Consider the following 12019-nt stretch of genomic DNA (forward strand, 5'->3'; position numbering starts at 1 on the left):
TCTCTTGCTCTCTGTTCTCTGGTTATTTCTGTATGTTAGCCACTGCTTAATTTCTCCCAGGGCAGGAAGGTCTTTCAATGCTGTAGGAGACTTAAATATTAACAGCAAGCTCTGTGTTCAGATTATCCCAGATTCGTCATTAAAAAAAGAAAAAAAGAAAAATTCTTTTCCACCATTCTCGACTCTTTCTTACCCTAGTCTTAACCTGAAACCTCTCTAAGATGGACTATTGAAGCATGCACCTGAATCTCATCATTAAAGCCAAGGGTAGGAAGAATGGAAGCTCCAATTCAGACTATGTTTTTGATGGTTGGGATGTGAGCATGGGGAAGAAGAGTTCTCCAAAGGTAGGTGGTCCTCCAAAGAGAGGGATGCTAGACAAACAAGTAAGTAATGACCTCAAGTGTGTTTTATATATCGTAAAATATTTTAATATTGTGATTGTTTTCACCAGAGCTTTATAGTTTCTGTGTAGAGTATAGGTTCAATGTTCTCGATAAGTAGTTCTAATTTTCTTTTGTTTTGCTGTTCAAGCACAAAGTGCATTACCTGTGATTGGAAATAATGAAATCTCATCTGGGGTTATTATTTGATTCTTTGTATCTTTTAAAATTTTATTTATACTTATTTAACTTCAATAATAGTGTTAAAATACTTCTCAAATACTTAGCTATGGCAGTGATAGTTGTGTAATCACTCAAATATATGTGCTTATATTGCCAGTAATTAAAAGCAACATATTAGAGATTTGAGCCATTTCTACTACGGCCTATATTTTTAAACATTTACAGCGAAGCTAGATATTTTTGAAAGTACTTCTAGTAAATTTAGACAGATCTCTTCTTATAATGCAATTTCTTTCTAAATTGTTACAATCAAAATGTCTTGCTCAAACTTCACATACTACCATGATTTATGGGGAAAAATATACTTGTAGATAAGTTTAGCTTTCTAAATGGCAATTTCTGTTTAAGTTAATATTGGAATTGATTCAAATGAGTAAAAATAAGTTCTGTTATTTTCCTTTTCTACAATGTCCTTCACATTCATTTTTTAATTCCATGAACTATTCATTCTCCATTTTCTTCACTTTTATTCCAAGTGGATTTATATGCATAGCTTATAATTTCCTAGATTTGTTATTTTTAATTTCTTAAAGTGTAGATTAGATTCCTGATTTTTAACCTTGTAGCATAAAAACCTACAAGGAGACAGTCAGCTGAATGTAATTAAGATTAGTTGATTCAACAATAAAAACAAGCCAGATAAGGGGTTAGTTGTTGTACCAAGTGAGTAAGAAAAAATCAAATTACCTAGTAGTTGAAATTAAACCCTTGAATTTTGAAAGACCGAAGACTGGTGATATAATAAACTCGCAAGTGGGGTGTGAATATCTACTAAGATGTACTACAAAGTGCTCTCTTTGGGCCCAATATAACATAATGTGCCTGCTAGGAAGATCTGGGAAGATGTGTTCAACTACAAATAATAAACTGACAGTAGATGAAAATTTGGTCAACATGAGCATATGACTAAATCTGGAAAGCACTATTCTAGTACATGTGGCACTATTAATCCTCTTTGTCCAGTATAATTTTGCTGAGTCTCTGGAATAGGTGATGCCAGGATAGGCCTAAAGAGTTTGTTCCTCAAGAGAGTACCACTACCTTTGAAAGCACTGGGATAGGTACTAGGAATATAAAAATTAAAATTATACACCTAAATTCATGAAATTTAATTGGAGAGAAAACATATATTTAAATGACACATAAGAAACTCTTGAAGACTATGATTTTGGAATTCTAACAATCTGGTTGACTTATTTTCCTCCTCGAAATTAGAGGAAGAAGGAGAAAAGACATTCTGGGCAGACACTAGTAGGCAAACAGTTTAAAACAACTCATATCTAATTTCTTCTCCGAAGCTTCTGATAACTCCCCAGAGAAAGTGTGTTGTTTTAAAGTTTAAAAAAGTTTCCTGGGTGGTTCTAATAATAGCTCTTAGTTTGAGAACCACTCACCACAGTGACAGCACATTGAATTATAGGATATTATTTTGGGACCTGTGTTCCTCATTTTAGAATTTAAAATCAGTGTACGGTTACACACTACTGTGAGATGTTAAATATAGAAAAACTAGGAAGAGAATAGGCGAAGAAAATGGGTTAACCAAAGCTTTAAATTACGTGAGAGAGAGAGAGAGACAGAGACAGAGAGACAGAGAGACAGAGAGAGAGAAATCAGTCTGCTTGGACTGCCATAACCAGATACCATAGATTGGGTGCTTAAACAACATTTATTTTCTCACAGTTCTGGAGGCCAGAAGTCCAAGATCAAGGTGCTTTCAAGGCTAGTTTCTGGTGAAACTTCTCTTCCTGGCTTGCATATGGCTGTGTTTGCATTATGTTTTCACATGGCATCTTCTCTGTATGTGTACTGAGAGAGAGGTCTCTGGGGTCTCTTCCTCTTCTTATAAGGACACCAGTCTTTCAGATTAGAGCCCCACCCCATGACCTCATTTAACCTTAATTACCCCTACAGTCTCTATCTCCAAATAGAGTCACATTAGAGGTTAAGGTTTCAACGTATGAATTTTGAGGGGAAACAATTCAGCCTACAACAATATGTATCTATAAGTGTCTATACACCTGTATCTATGTATACCTATGTCTGTCTATCATCTATCTATCTATCTGTCAATTATCTATCTATCTATCTATCTACCTATCTATCTATCTATCTATCATTTATCTATGCTTGAGATACTAAACTGCTGGCTATAGGTATCCTAGTAGGGGAAAATGAGCTTTGAATTTCTACATCCAAGCTAATTGTCACAGCTATTTTGATAGGCAGTGGGCCTGTCACTTTGAGAGGAAATTAATTTTACTTTCACTGCATTTAATTAACATGAGTCCCAAAGAAATAAATCTTTTGTGTATGTTTGTCCAAGTACTAATTTTGGAAAAAGAGTTCTGATTCTGAATGGCTGCCAAGTTATACAGCCTTTATGTACCTCAGGAGGGAGAGTCAAACAAAACTCATCTGTTTCAGAGCACTTACTAGTTATAAACAAGAGTGTGGTGCCTAATAAATGTACCAGTAGTAATTCTTGATAGAAGTAAAGGTGACTCTTCTCACCTTCTCCTAGTATAAGATAATTTCAATGACCTCTGTCCTATTCATCAAACCCTCTTCCTAATTGATGTGCTATAGGATTGACTGGTTTATCACCTTTTTTTCCCCAATTTATACCTTAACTCTAACTTTAGCATTGTTTTACTAGAATGAACTAAACTTGCCACCGTTAAGCTCTCACTTTAAATTCATCTAAACTCTTGCATTATACCTGCTATTTCTCTTTATTTCTTCCAATTAAATCTCACAAATTGAATATCATCTGCATATTCAAACATAGAATTTTAGTGCCTCATTCTGCAGCCTTTCTTCTTATGGATAACAGTGATTCTAAAATGTGTTCATGATAAATCTTTCTTTAAAAAGAACTAAGAAATTTTTCAAGTTGGAATGCATATTACATGTAGAGTGTAAACTTCATTTTACAGATGAGGAAATTGTGGTCAACAGAGATTCCACGGCTGCTCAGAATTATTCAGTTAATTAATGTCAGAGCAAAAACTAGAACACAGGGAACTTAATTACAATTCGAAACAATGCTGTACTAAAAAGAGGAATTATACTGAAATGTTTTAAGAGATAATTACTCATTTCCTGGATTAGAAATCCAGAGGTGAATGTTCCATCTCCATTAATAGATAACCACTGAGAAATCATGTGTTCTTTTGTTACACCTTTCTTTTATTTGAAAAATGAAAGAAATAGTCTTCTCAACCACCTTAAAGGGTCAGACAAATTCGGAGTACAGTTATTATTGGCCAATGACAATAACCAATGGCATTCAGTGATGTTCTCTGATATGCATGCGGAGTTGATAGGCACAATCTTACACTAGATTTTTAAAAATAGAATGTACCGCCAAACATATAGAAAGTTATTTAGGAAAATAACAATGTAGAAAATGCCAAGAGGACATATCCTAGCTAAAAAAAGTGAATTCACAAATAAATGTTTCTAGAAATTAAAGTTTCAGTGGATTTAAGTCTCCAATTCTATGATCTGATCATTGTCATTCAATGAGTGACATGAAAATAATAATGATGATGATGATGATGATGATGACATGAAAATAATAATGATGATGATGATGAAAAAAATGACAACTGTACAATATGCCAGACACCTTTTGAAGCATTTTACATTTATTTGACCCTCAGAAAAGCCATATATAACATGAGTATCATTATTATCTTTTTAAAAAAACATTTTTCATAAAAGGCTTGAATGGATGTGTGTGTTGCGGGGGGTGAAATTTTATAAGATTACTGAAAAAGAAAAAGGCTAAGAGGAGTAGCCTTGGGGAGAAAGATTATTTTTTGTGTATGTAAGAATAGGGACTCTCGGCTACATGAGAAGAAAATCAAGCTCAAACAAGCTTAATTAAAATGGAAATTTATTGGCTTGTATAAACTGAAATCTGGATCCAAGAGCTCGAATGGTGTTCTTAGCTTTGGTTTCTCTTCATCTTTTGTGTCTGCTTACCTCTCTGATAGTTTTATTCAAGTCAGCTCTTCTAGGAGGACTAGAGAGGGTCAACCACAGCTCCAGGTTTATAACTCATCACTTTAGCAACTCCATCAAAAAGAGAACTTTTCTATTCCAATCATCAAAGTCATATTACTATGTTGGAGTTTCACTGGACCCATGCCCATCAAACTGGGACCAAGCCCATCACTGTGGCCATGAAGCTAGAATATGATTCACAAGAACTAGGTCGTGTGCTTATTTCTAATGCTATTCATTTTCCAAAGAAAAATCAGTTTCTATTACTAGATGAAGGGAGAATAATACTGGGAAAGCAAAAGTCAAAGTTATTCACCCCAGCATAAGTAAGCAGAGGGAGATAGAAATCATATAATATTGATGAATGGAGCTTAAGCTTTCTTACGCTTAAGAAATTTGGAAAGCAAACAGGAAGAAAAAGAGAAAATTAGAGCAGGGTATAAAAGATGTTCTTGTCATTATGCATGTAAAAAAATTACAGTGATGTTTGAGAGAAATGTTATGACTTTTATTCTGCATTGGGTTTTTCTCCAAATCCTTAGACTCTACAGAAAGTAAAAGACTGCATTCTATTAGGTTCTGCATTAAGTAAGCTAATAGAATGTAGTGTCAGTTCCGAAATTTGGCCCAATGCGATGACCAAGCCATTTGTGGAACACTGTGTTGTTAGACAATAACTGATGAAAAAGACATTCACTATCAACTACAACTCAAAATAGATCATGATAAGCACTATAACAAAAATGCTGATAAAGTTTTTTGGGGGAAAGGAATCTGGAGAAGTTATTAAAGAGGGACAGAAAAGCACAGGTTAAGTCATCATGGAAGAAGTAGCATCTGAACTAGACCTTGAAAGCTGGAAAGCATCTTGACATAGATCATAGGAACAAGTATTTATGTAAGAAAACAAAGGCAAAGAGGATAAAAGAAATGAATAGTGGCTTGAGACTAGAATGTTTGAAGGAATTATGAACGGAGACAAGGCTATAAACGTACTTAGTGAATTGAGTATGGTTACCATAATTGGGGTTAAAATTCTCCAGGCAAAGAGGGGCATTGAAATCTTAAAGTATCTGTAGTCTCATTTGTTATGCAGAGTATCTCTACAGAGTTGTCCTATACGAAGAATGTTCTGACAGAAGCTATGATAGATTGGAGGAAACAAGCCAGAGGCAATGAATCTCACTGGAAGTTTATGGCAAAATTCTGAATGTAATAGTAGTGGAAATGAGGAAAGTCATAAAGAAAAAAGTTGAGAAATTGAAGCAAAAAAATTTATGGAGTAGAATCCATAGGATTTGTCAGTAATTGGTTGTGAAATTGAAAAAGGAAGAGATAAAAATATTTTCAAGACTGAGAACTTAGAACAATATTGTTGCTATAAATGAAGCTAGAAGGGAGCAGGTTTGTATTTGTGTATGTGTAAGTGGAGAAGTAAGGGCCTGGACAAAAGGTAAATAATGACCTCATAGCAGAAGAGAAATAAATGCATGATGGGAAAGTATTGTATGATGAAGATGAAAAAGACAATCCTCTGCAAGGTGTGAATGTTAAGATACAATTTATGGTATATATAGACTTTTAAAAATACTATTTTTGTTTTCTACTCACTAACTCTGAATCAGACTCATGTAAAATGAAAGTTAAAAAAGATACCAACCATATCTACCTTTGTTTCCCTGACTGCACCCTAGAAATAATCCTGAACCCTTGCCATTTAGACCTGCTGCTATTTTTTTGCAATAAATTATCCTAAGCTTTTAAAAAACCATTCTATAATCTGTACAAAGTTTAATTCATTTTCTATTATTTCTAGAAAACCAATTCTTAACTTGTGTACCCTCCGCTCTTTCTTCTCTAAAGACATTGGAAAAGTAAATTAGTGAATATGCCTTTATCCTCTGACACAAGCTCTCTAGTCTGCTCTTAAAACATTCTGCAATTTCTTTTATCTTAAAACTAGCCAGAGGGAGAGAAAAAAGTTGGAGATGAATGAAATTAAACATCATTTTTTAAAAAATGTCGATGCACTTGTTTTGAGTGAGATTCTGGCTTGACAGGGAAGGAAAGCAAATGATCTGACAATAGCATTCTTAAAGGACAGTTTCAATTATTATAATACCCTAGCAAGTCTTTTTCCTTAGGCTTCTATGTTCTCAAATCAGGAATATTCCCTGAAGAACTCTTCCCAGATTTAACATGGCAGACAACATACAAGAAGATGAGATGTACGAGGGAGCCTGAAATGACTCTAGGTTAGGTATCAAAGCTAGAAATGCTCATTAAAGCTGTAACTTTATTCCCCTAATTCAAGATGTTGGGATACTAATTGAAGACTTCAGTGAGTGAGAGAACAGTAGTAGCAAAGACAAATCAACCAAGAAAGGAACACAGACAGCTGGAACTAAGGGAGAAGATGGAATAAAAGGTCAAATAAAGATGAACATTGCCCTTAAAAATAGTCACATTAAAAAAAAAAAAAGAAAAAATCATTCTACATGTAGCCAACTTTGCCTTCCCTAATTCCTCTTCTTTATTCTTTATTGTTCGTGAAGCTCTAATTTTTTTCCACCTCTTCTCAAATCAGAGTTAAATTCTAATAAGTTTGTCTATGTTAAAAAAATATCCCATTTTTCTTTCCAGTGATTGGCTTAAAAATGAACACATGAGGTAATTCTGGTCAATTAGATGAGGGAATATATATCTGCCAGGTGGCTTCTGGATAACATTTCCTTGCTGTTGAGTAGAGAGGAGCACACAAAGGAATGTCCATTACTCACCTCACCCCCATCCCTTTTCTTTTGGATGGTGTCTGCGTGTGATGACACCTAGAACTTGGGCAGCCATCCTCTCACTATCATAAGGGTGCTTAGTCAAGGAGAGAGTCAAATGGCAGGCCAGAAGCCAGAGGAGCTTGGGTTCTTGAGGATTTTATTTAATTGCTGAATTAATCAATCTGGAAGCCACTGTTAATAATTACTGTAATTTACTTTAAAATATTTCCACATATACATTGTGATATTATATGAATGTAACTTGGGTTAAGCTCTAAGCATTCTAATCAAAGATTCCCTGTCCAGGAGTGGTCAATGAACATGGCAATTAAGAATACAGGAATGATCTGCTGACATTCTAATCAGGAAGTCTATACTCCAGAAGGGCTATTACAGGCACTTCTGTTTCTTGTGTCTTATTCAATAACCTACACTTTGCTAATTAGCATATTAAATGTCAGAAAAGGGCTTTTACTGATAAAAATAGCAGCCTGTTGACTAGCATGATGAATCTTAAAATTGGGTTCTCAATGGTGAAATTAAAGGTATTCAAGTAATGTGGATTAGGTAAAATTATTTTATAGACACTTCCTACTCTTACATGAATAGAGAATAAGAATCTAGCAAGATCAGAAACCTATATTCTTTGGGATTTTGCCCCAGGCTAAATTCCTAAACAAGGTAGTTGCTAGCCAAGGAATCTAGAATTCTGGTTTTCTGCAACCAACTGTAAGGATGACAGAATCTTTTCTCAAGAATCTTGGTGATTGCCTTAGTGACCCCTTTATATAAGATGGTAGTCTGAAATGCTAAAAGGGCAGAGATTTGGACTTCTTGAAGCCTAGATAACAGATTATGTGGATACTTTTTGTTCACTTGCTCACTAATAAATGTTTAGTACAGTAAAAATAAGAGTTTCAGTGTACTTAGATTATTTTGCAATATCACCTAACTTTGGGGCTGCCCAAGTAGTAAATGGGAAGACTGAGTCAGACAACCTGGGTTTAATCCTGGCTTCCTCATTTACTAGCTGTATGACATTTCTATGCCTCAATTTCCTTATCTATAAAATGGGCCAGGGCCTATTTATAGTTGTTGTGAGGATTAAATGAGACATGCCCTTAGCACAATGACTGGCACGGTAAATACTAAATAAATATAATCATTATAATCTCTAAAATAAGAGAATCAGTCCAAATGATCACCTTATTCCTCCTCTTTCTAAAATTTGCAATTTTGCTTTCATTGTTGTACACTCAAAAGAAAATATTAGTGAAGAAAGGCAAAATTCATAAATTCTAAATTCAGTGTCAATGGCTGTGCCAGGCAATGCCATTCACTCCTTTGTTTATTTAGTCAAACATTTATTGCATGCCTACTGTAAATGAGGCATGTGCTAGACATAAGGAATATTTCTGAAAATCTCAGTTCTACAGAGAAATTAGGAATATACTTTTTCCCAAAATTGAAATTTCTGCATGCCCAGGCATCCTCGATGTTCATAATAGTGCTTTCTCAAAACAAGTCTTTGATACAAATTTGTGTCCCATGTTATATAAATCTGTGTTCCAACCTTGAGCCCCTCACTCAACGTGGAAGTTAACATGTATTTTTTTGCAGGTGGTGAGGAAACAATAGCTGTGACTAATGAGAAGCCTGCAGAGAGTTAAAGGGAACAGGAAACCATTTCAATGACAAAGGCTTTTGGTGCCATTGTCCACAATCTCAGTTACTTGTGTCCTAACATAGCCACACCAGCCAGACTTCCTATACTGATGAAATAAAGTGCCAAAAAGGAGGATGTGGGACTAGCAGCTTCTTTAAAACTAGGAACCCTTTATTCTCCATAGGGCTCAGTTTAAATTTGCTCCTTAGCCAAGAAAGCCAATATTTTCCCCTCTAATTATAAAATATTGCTTATAAATTGGTCTCTTTTTATCAGATACATTCTACTGTGTGTGGGAGCACAGTGAGGTTTGGCAACTCAAATAAAGCCCTCATGTGTTTGGAACTCATTGAATTGTGCACACTTGAAATACCATCTGCAGGCAGCCTTTTCCTCTCCAGCTTGTCAGGGTGAGTGGTAGGAGAGATTCATGAGCTGAGATGCTTCGTCAACTGGCAAATGATGCTGCCAGTACAAGCAAAACATCTGCACTAGCCAAAATCTGTACCAGCCAAAGCTGGTGAAAATTAAACAGTTAACTAAGTCTGAACACATATGCAAATGAGCCTTCCAATGTCCATAAAACAAAACCCATGCTTCTAAAACTCTTAATTAATATCCTCATATCTTAGAATTCACTGCAAGCACTGGGGTCACTTGAGAGTAGTGGTTTAAATCTATGGCTGCATCTTGAAGATGATTCTTAGATCTTTAGGTTGTTGGTGTCTTAAGGGGAATGTGGCAGGAAGCTGAGAATCAGTGAGCCTTGTCCTTGTCATGATCTTTCTTCACCTTTCTCCATGCTGAGAAAACAATGAATTATCTCAGCACGGACAATATTTTGAAATCTTCCCCTGAAATAATCTCTAAAAAAAAGTTTTTATGATGGGAGGTTTTGTGAATAGCAATTTATATATTTGTTTAAAAAACTGAAACTTCTTTTGCACAAATTGAAACAGGTTGATCCGCTTGGTGTGATTCCCGTATTGAGATTTGTTAAGAAAGCCAGCTAAAGAACTCTAAAGAAAATTTGTATGGGTATCCAGGACAATTGGACAGAATGGTAGCCAGCCAGTGAATCATGGGGAAACAGTCTTTGTGGGCTTAGCCAAGAGGCATGCTAGGACTTCAGTTAATAATGGCTTCTAGGAAAAGGGAGTCAGGAAGGCAGGTGCAGGGACAACGAGGGGTCTTGACTCAAAGAATGACAGTGCTCTGAATCATGATCGCCAAAGTGTCAGGGTGAACTCTGGCTCCAACCAGAAAAGAACTCATATCTAACAGACAAGTAACATAGAAGACAAGAGCTTCTAGGCTGTGGGTGGCAATTCTAGTTGAGAGAAAGATCTGAACCAGTAACAAGAATATTAAGAAAGTCAAGTCATTCAGGCCTCAAATCAGTGAGCTGGTGTTAGGGCTCTATTCCAGGTGAGTACTTGTAATGCAAACAGAGTATCCAATGAGCTGAATATATCACAGTGTAAGTTGAGAAGAAAGCAGCAATGTGACCCCTCAGGGACTTCCAGTTTACAGAAGCAAGATAAATTCCCAATTCCCACTTGTGGAAGGCTGTAGCATCCTATTGTATATATTGATAGATTTAGCTAGTCCTAGCCCAGAAACTAGATGGTTTGAATATGTCTGCAGCCCTCAATGAATGCTGCTGAGGAAAATCTGGAAAGGCAAGAATGGTATCTGGCAGGAATTTATTCCTAGACCTCTCCATACCCACAAGCATATTGCCCTCAGTCTTGTGGGTTTTTTTTAAACTTCTCATTCTTGGTACTTGGCCATCACTCTGCAAGTTGGAATGTATTACACAGTTTAATTTGAGAGTCTTGACTGCATCTATACACACACCTGAGTAGACTATTCTTTTAAAGTTATCCATCATCTCAATCCCAGTTTATAATCCCATAATTATATTGTCCCCACTCTCAGTGTGAATATAATTAATTATCTAGTGTAACCACCGAACTGACACAATTAGCAGTAAATAAAAATAAATTAGGGTTAGGCCTTGCTCTAAGATATCATAATTGACATTTTCTTCTCAAGTAATAGGAAAAGAATGGGAAAATCTGGAGATAAAAACAGTGGACTGAATAACATTTCCATTAGTCATTCATATATCTCTAAAGATGATTCATCATAATAAGTTTTGAGTTCTAGAAATGTTCATCTATTTAGCAAATGCCGGAAAAACATCAAGAACTTTTGGTATGAGGTCAAACTCTATAAGTATTTTATTCTTGCTCCATCTAATCTGTCGATGATTGAACATGTTTAATAGGGCGAGTTAGCAACTTTAGCTTGTAGTTCATTCATACTCGCTTATAAAAAAGAGAGCATGATGTTAATTAATTCATGTGGAGAGGGTAGTGGAGAGGAAGTTACAAAAGAGAAAGATATGAAAAGGAGGTTTTTCTGGAATTAGCGATATAGCAGAGATTACACCCAGAGTAGCTAGCAGGGCCCTGAAGAATGATTATCTCCCATAACCCTCCCAGAGAAGATGTAGACTAGGCTAAAACTGACAGCCTCATCACAGTTGCCATATAAAAGTAGGGCAGGTTAAGAACCGAACACTCGCCATGGGGGCTTAGAGAATGAGGGTCTCCACACTGACCAGTGGGGAGTAAAGTTGAGAACAGCCTCTCTCCTCTTTGGGACTATGTCAAACCCTTGTGCATAACCCTGAAGAAAAGGGAGGTACTTTAATGACTGAGATTGAATTTCTAGGCATCCGTGAAGAATGGGGGCTTTATAGTCAGATATAATTTGTTTTTGAAAAATGAAGGGCTTTTCATGAAGACGGTGCCGAAAGTGAAGGAAGCCCTTGCCCCTCCTAAAGGTGAAGCTAAAGCAAAGGCTTTGAAGGCAAAGAAAGCAGTGCTGAAAAGTGTCCACAGCCACCAGAAGAAGAAGAAGGAGGAGGA

At 35.9% G+C, this 12019-nt stretch overlaps 1 pseudogene; it reads left to right on the forward strand.

Moving 5' to 3' along the window:
• Positions 1 to 236: 236 nt before the first annotated feature.
• The window catches only part of LOC107195767, a 12285-nt pseudogene continuing 502 nt past the window's right edge, over positions 237 to 12019 (forward strand).

This window comes from Pteropus alecto, unplaced genomic scaffold, assembly GCF_000325575.1.
Source record: "Pteropus alecto unplaced genomic scaffold, ASM32557v1 scaffold20, whole genome shotgun sequence".
Classification (NCBI taxonomy): domain Eukaryota; kingdom Metazoa; phylum Chordata; class Mammalia; order Chiroptera; family Pteropodidae; genus Pteropus; species Pteropus alecto.